This window comes from Hemitrygon akajei, chromosome 27, assembly GCF_048418815.1.
Source record: "Hemitrygon akajei chromosome 27, sHemAka1.3, whole genome shotgun sequence".
Taxonomy (NCBI): Eukaryota; Metazoa; Chordata; class Chondrichthyes; order Myliobatiformes; family Dasyatidae; genus Hemitrygon; species Hemitrygon akajei.
The window spans coordinates 20935467-20942155 of NC_133150.1; positions in this window are offsets into that span (position 1 = coordinate 20935467).

Here is a 6689-nt window from a genome sequence, read left to right on the forward strand (position 1 = left end):
TAATCAAGACCATAGGACACAGGAGCAGAATTAGGCCATTCAGCCCACTGAGTCTTCTCTGCCATTCCATCATGACTGATTTATTATCCTTCTCAATCCCATTCTCTTGCCTTCTTCCCATAACATTTGGCAACCTTTACTAATCAAGAACTTATAAACCTCTGCTTTAAATATACCCAGTGACCTGGTCTCCATAGCTGCCTGCAACAATGAATTCCACAGATTCACCAGCCTCTGGCTAAAGGAATTCAGAAACAGAATCAGGTTTATTATCACTGGCGTGCACCATGCAAATTTGCAGCAGTTCAATGCAATACATAATATAGAAGAAGAAAAAAAAGTAAGTATATTAATTACACTATACTTATATTGAACAGATTAAAAATGGTGCAAAATCAGAAATATGTATTAAAAATTGAGGTAGTGTTCACGGGTTCAATGTCCATTTAGGAATCAGATGGCAGAGGGGAAGAAGCTGTTCATGAATTGCTGAGTGTGTGCCGTCAGGCTTCTGTATCTCCTACCTGATGGTAACAGTGAGAAAAGGGCATGCCCTGGGTGCTGGGTGTCCTTAATAATGGACGCTGTCTGTCTGAGACACCACTCCTTGAAGATATCCTTTGTATCTTGTAGGCTAGTGCCCAAGATGGAGCCAACTAAATTTACGACCCTCTGCAGCTACTTTCAGTCCTGTGCAGTAGCCCCTCCGTACCAGACAGTGATGCAGCCTGTTAGAATGCTCTCCATCGTACATCTATAGAAGTTTTTGAGTGTTTTTGTTGATATACCAAATCTCTTCAAACTCCATGAAGTATAGTCAATGTCTTGCCTTCTGTATATGTCGGGACCAGATTAGGTCCTCAGAGATCTTGACACCAAGGAACTCGAAACTATTCACTCTCTCCACTTCTGATCCCTCTATGAGGACTGGTATGTATTCCTTTGTCTTACCCTTCCTGAAGTCCACAATCAGCTCTTTCATCTTACTGAATTTGAGTGCATGGTTGTTGCTGAGACACCACTTCACTAGTTGGCATATCTCACTCCTATACACCCTCTCGTCACCATTTGTGATTCTACCAACAATGGTTGTATCATCAGCAAATTTACAGATGGTATTTGAGCTATGCCTAGCCACACAGTCATGGGTATAGCGAGAGTAGAGCAGTGGGCTAAGCATACACCCCTAAGGTGCACCAGTGTTGATCGTCAGTGAGGAGGAGATATTATCACCAATCCACACAGATTTTGGTCTTCCGGTTAGGATGTTGAGGATCCAGTTGCAGAGGAAGATGCAGAGGCCTAGTTTCTGTAACTTATCAATCAGGATTGTGGGACTTCCTTATCTCTATTCTAAAGGGTCATCCCTCTATCCTGAGGCTATGAAGTCTGATCCTAGATACCCCTGCTATAGGAAGCATTCTATTGCAAAATCCAAGATGGTGGTGTGACACAGCTTGCAGTGGCCACTCCGGAGCTGATTATCTGTTATTTGTGAAGCAGGGTGCCATGCGCAATCATAATCGGATGAAAAACGGACGTGGGAGCACGGAGGAACATTCTCCAAATCTCCAGGAAGACCTTCTTCGTTGCTGCTGCTGCAGTGAGGTCCGGGTCTCTGCTGGGAAGAACAGGCCCCCAGTCCTCGGGGTCGCGTTGCCGATGGCCATTGGCAAGAGCATCTTAATACGCTCGGCAGAGGACGGTGCTCAGAGAAGCTGGGTCAGAGGGGATGGTCGGAGGCTCGGAGGTTCGACAGACTCGGAGTCCGCTGTGGTCGAAGCGCTTTCACTGTGTGCTGTGCCTGCGAGGCTGGGTTCGACAGAGCTTTCATTGTGTGCTGCGTCTGCGAGGCATAGTGGGGGTATTCCCTTCTGCCGCCTGCGTGGGATGGCGAGTCTATCAGGACCCTGAGGCCTTGTGGAAACTGTGTGGTGGTTTCTTTTGAACTTATAGTCTTTTAACATCTTTGGACTATTTTTACTGTGCCCATGGTCTGTTTTTTTTTAATCAATTATGCTATTGTTTGCACTGTTGTAACTATATGTTGTAACTATGTGGTTTTGTGCAGCTCTTGTAGCTTTAGTTTTTGTTTTGTCTGGTGGGATTAGAGCTCCTTTCCGGGGAACGCGTTAAGATGGTAGCGCGATATTAATATGCAGCAGCCTCTCCGGACTCTGGATTGGGGATTACCAAACGTTATGTGGATTTTCTGGTGTAGTCTGTTTTGTCATGTGCTTTTGTGATATCATTCTGGAGGAACGTCTCATTTTTTAACTGCATTGCATTTGTAGTTTCTAAATGACAATAAACTGAATCTGAATCTGAATCCGAATCCTCTTTACATCCACTCTATGTAGTCCTTTCAAAATTCAATAGCCGGTCTTCAGTCTGTCATTAACGGCTGTATTTCTTTTTAGTTAATCCCCCGCTCTTCTGTCTATTTGTTTTGCATTTCTAATTGTTGCAACAGCATCTGAACTCCCTTGTTGCATGCTAATATGCACTATCACAGCGTGTATAGGGAGGTGCTGATCATATTACATTAATTGTTTTTGCACTTGTGCATTCACATAGCACATAAGGTGCATCACTTAATGGATTTCCTCAGCTTAAGTGTTAAATGTGGCTTCATGTATGTAAACTGGTGTTGCCACAGGAGCAAATATTGAGGGCACTTCACTAACAATATCAATTATCTGAACATTGAGTACTCCGTATCTAAATATTTTCCAATAGTAACATGAGCACCCTAGACGTAGTCATACAGCATGGAAACAGGCCCTTTGGCCTAAATGGTCTATGCTGACCATGATTCTCTTCTAAGCTAGTTGCATGGGCCTGAGTTTGACCCATATCCCTCTAAACTCCCCAACCCTTGTACATGTCCAAGTGGCTGTTAAACGGTGTTAATGTATCTCTGGCCCAATACAGTCAGTTGCTCATTGAGGTTCTGTTCATGTTACTGCTGGTGGCGAAATCACTCTGAAGACTTTCAGCACTGTTATTACATTTGTCAATGCAAAATTAGAGAGCAAAAAATTCTATTTTCCTTCAATGATCTCTCAATGTCCAGCCCTACTAATGGTAGTCACAGAAATGTTGCCAGAATACTGGTCAGAGACAGTACTAAAACATGAAAGATCATTTTTATCAGATAACAAAATATTACAAAAATCTGAGCAGCAGTAAATTATTATGCTATGACAATATTAAGATGCATAGAAAAAATTCAGTCTAATCCAAGGCATTCTACAACATACAGTACGTGAAGAACAGACTAAACTGAGGGTAGGACCAATCAGGGATAAAAGAGGAAACATGCACCTCGAGTCAGAGGAATGCCTTGCTTCAGTATTCACCAGTGAGAGGGACCTTGATGAATGTGAGGTCAGCATAGAACAGGATGATGTGACAACGATAAGAAAGAGGACGTGCTGGAACTTCTGTTAAAGATTAGCATCAATAAGTCCCCAGAGCTGGATGGAATATACTCCTGATAGCTATGGGAAGAGAGGGAATAGATTGTTGTGGCTATTGGGATGATCTGTGTGTCCTCACAGGAGTGGTGCGAGAAGATTGGAGGATGGTAAATGTTATTCCTTTGTTCAAGAAAGGGGGAATAAGGGTAACCCTGGGAATTACAGACTAGTGAGTCTTGTGTCACTGCTGAGCAAACTATTGGAGAGAATTCTTAAAGACAAAACTTATGAGCATTTGGAGGAACACAGTTTGATTAGGATAGTCAATGTGGCTTTGTGAGGCTTCAGACTGAAACTCAGAAGGGTGTTAGAGACTTTCCAGACTGCTGACAAAACAATTAAACTGGAAATTCCCTTTTTGTGTCTAGCCTAGATTTTGCATTGGCAATGATGAAGACTATCAATATTCACCGTCAGTGAAAACTTACAGCAACCAGATATCTAGGCTTCCAAACATGCTGCCAAAATGACTCTGCAGGCTTTGCTCCAAGAAGATGCAGCTCGACCAGTGAGCGTCAGCTTCTATCAATTGCCCAGCACATATGAAATCAATTTAGAGCAAGTCTGTGGGAGTGCAAGGAATGTTTTCCCATCACAGAAGACAATAATGGAAGATTTAAAGTAGCATGTTGATTTAAAAATAAATTCCTGAAAAAACCCTTTCCCGTGGCAAACTAATTCAAAAATAATTAACATTTCTGATCTAAAATTATTTACAACAGCTTACTAATTTAAAAAATTAAGAGCTGCTGGGTTTACATCATTCAAAATGATTTGAAAGTTTCTAAATACTTTTAAAGTTTTAAATTACTCTTCCTGCCAAACAATTCAGGCCAAATTTGGGTGGGTATGTCCAAGCTTATTGAACAGGTTTTTCCGCTTTTTGTGGGCAAAGCTGGAGTTGATCCATACCATGTGACGTAATTTGAAGATGACTTGAAATGACGTTAAAGAGTTTGCCACAGAAAAATCTGCCAACATTTTGTCCAAGTCTACTGCCTGTGTCAAGACGTACAAAAAGGCTGGATGAACTCAGCAGGTCGGGCAGCATCCGTTGAAAGCAGCAGTCAACGTTTCAGGCCGAGACCCTTCATCAGGACTAAAGAAGGAGGGGGCAGGGGCCCTATAAAGAAGGTGAGGGGAGGGTGGAAAACCAATCAGAGGAAAGATCAAGGGGTGGGGGAGGGGAAGCAGGGAGGGGATAGGCAGGAGAGGTGAAGAAGGATCTAAGGGGAAAGCACTATGGGTAGTAGAAGAAGGCAGAGTCACGAGAGAGGTGATAGGCAGCTGGAAGAGGAGACAGAGTGAAGGTGGGATGGGGGAAGGGAGAGGGAGGGAATTACTGGAAGTTGGAGAATTCGATGTTCATACCAAGGGGCTGGAGACCACCCAGAAGGTATATGAGATGTTGTTCCTCCAACCGAAGTTTGGCCTCATCATGGCAGTAGAGGACGCCATGTATGGACATATCCGAATGGGAATGTGAAGGAGAGTTGAAGTGAGTGGCAACTGGGAGATCCTGTCTGTTGTGGCGGACGGAGCGTAGGTGCTCAACAAAGCGGTCCCCCAATCTGCGTTGGGTCTTGCCGATGTAGAGGAGGCCGCACCGGGAGCACCATATGCAATAGATTACCCCAGCAGACTCACAAGTGAAGAGTTGCCTGACCTGGAAGGACTGTTTGGGGCCCGGAATGGTGGTAAGAGATGAGGTGTAGGGACAGGTGTAGCACTTATGCTTGCAGGGATAAGAGTCAGGTGGGAGATCTGTGGGGAGGGATGTGTGGACCAGGCAGTCGCGGAGGGAACGATCCCTACGAAAAGCAGAAAGGGGTAGAGAAGGAAAGATGTCCTTAGTGGTGGGGTCCTGTTGAAGGTGGCGGAAGTTGCGGAGGATAATACGCTGGATCTGGAGGCTGGTGGGGTGATAGGTGAGGACAAGGGAAACACGGTCCCTGTTGTGGTGACGGGAGGATGGGATGAGGGCCGAAGTGTGGGAAATGGAGGAGATGTGGGTGAGGGCATCATTGATGACGGCAGAAGGGAAACCACAATTCTTAAAGAAAAAGGACATTTCGGATGTCCTGGAACGGAAAGCCTCATCCTTGGAGCAGATGTGGTGGAGACGGAGGAACTGGGAATAGGGAATAGAAATTCTGCATTTGGCAGGGTGGGAAGAGGTATAATCAAGGTAGTTATGGTAGTCAGTGGGTTTATAGAAGATGTCAATGGACAGTCTATCTCCAGAGATGGAGACCGAGAGATCGAGAAAGGGGAGAGAAGTGCCCGAGATGGACCAAGTGAATTTGAGGGCTGGGTGAAAGTTAGAGGCAAAGTCGATGAAATTGACAAGCTCAGCATGGGTGCAGGAAGCAGCACCAATGTAGTCGTCAATGTATCGAAGGAAAAGTTGGGGAGCAGTACCAGTATAGATTTGGAGCATAGTCTGTTCCACATAACCCACAAAGAGGCAGGCATAGCTAGGGTCCATGCGAGTGCCCGTAGCTACACCCTTGGTCTGAAGAAAGTGGGAAGAGCCGAAAGAGAAGTTATTAAGTGTGAGTACCAGTTCCGCCAACCTGAGGGGTGTGGTGGTGTTGGGGAACTGGTGAGGTCTATTGTCCAGAAAGTAGTGGAGGGCTTTGAGGCCTTCTTGATGGGGAATATAAGTGTATAAGGATTGGACATCCATTGTGAAAATGAAGCGGTTGGGACTGGGGAACTGGAACTGGCTTACCCTGGTCTTGAACACGTGGCCATTGCAGTTCTTTGGGGAACTCACCCGCCCTGGCTGGAGACCTTGTTGACAAGGTTCTTCACCCAGTGGTGCCATGTTAGCACCACCCCCTCACACCGTTTAGCCCGCCAGCTGGAGTGGTGTATGGCGGTGTGCCACTTGGAGGCAGACATGAGAGATTTAGGAGATGGATGAGGACCAGTGATGACAATCCATCCTACTCAATAGAGTGCGGGTGTCAGACATCAAAGGTACTGCCTCCATCCAGAGCCCCAACAGCCCACTCCATAACAATACTGTGTAAACAAGAGCAAACTTGTGACGCAACAATAACTTAATAATGATGAACAATAAACAGAATAATTTCTTTAAAATAAATCTACTAAATACTTACCATTATTAACAAAAACTTAATACTCACACTTCTTGCTGCTCCACGTGCTTCAAATCAAATCAAAACTAATCCGCACAGG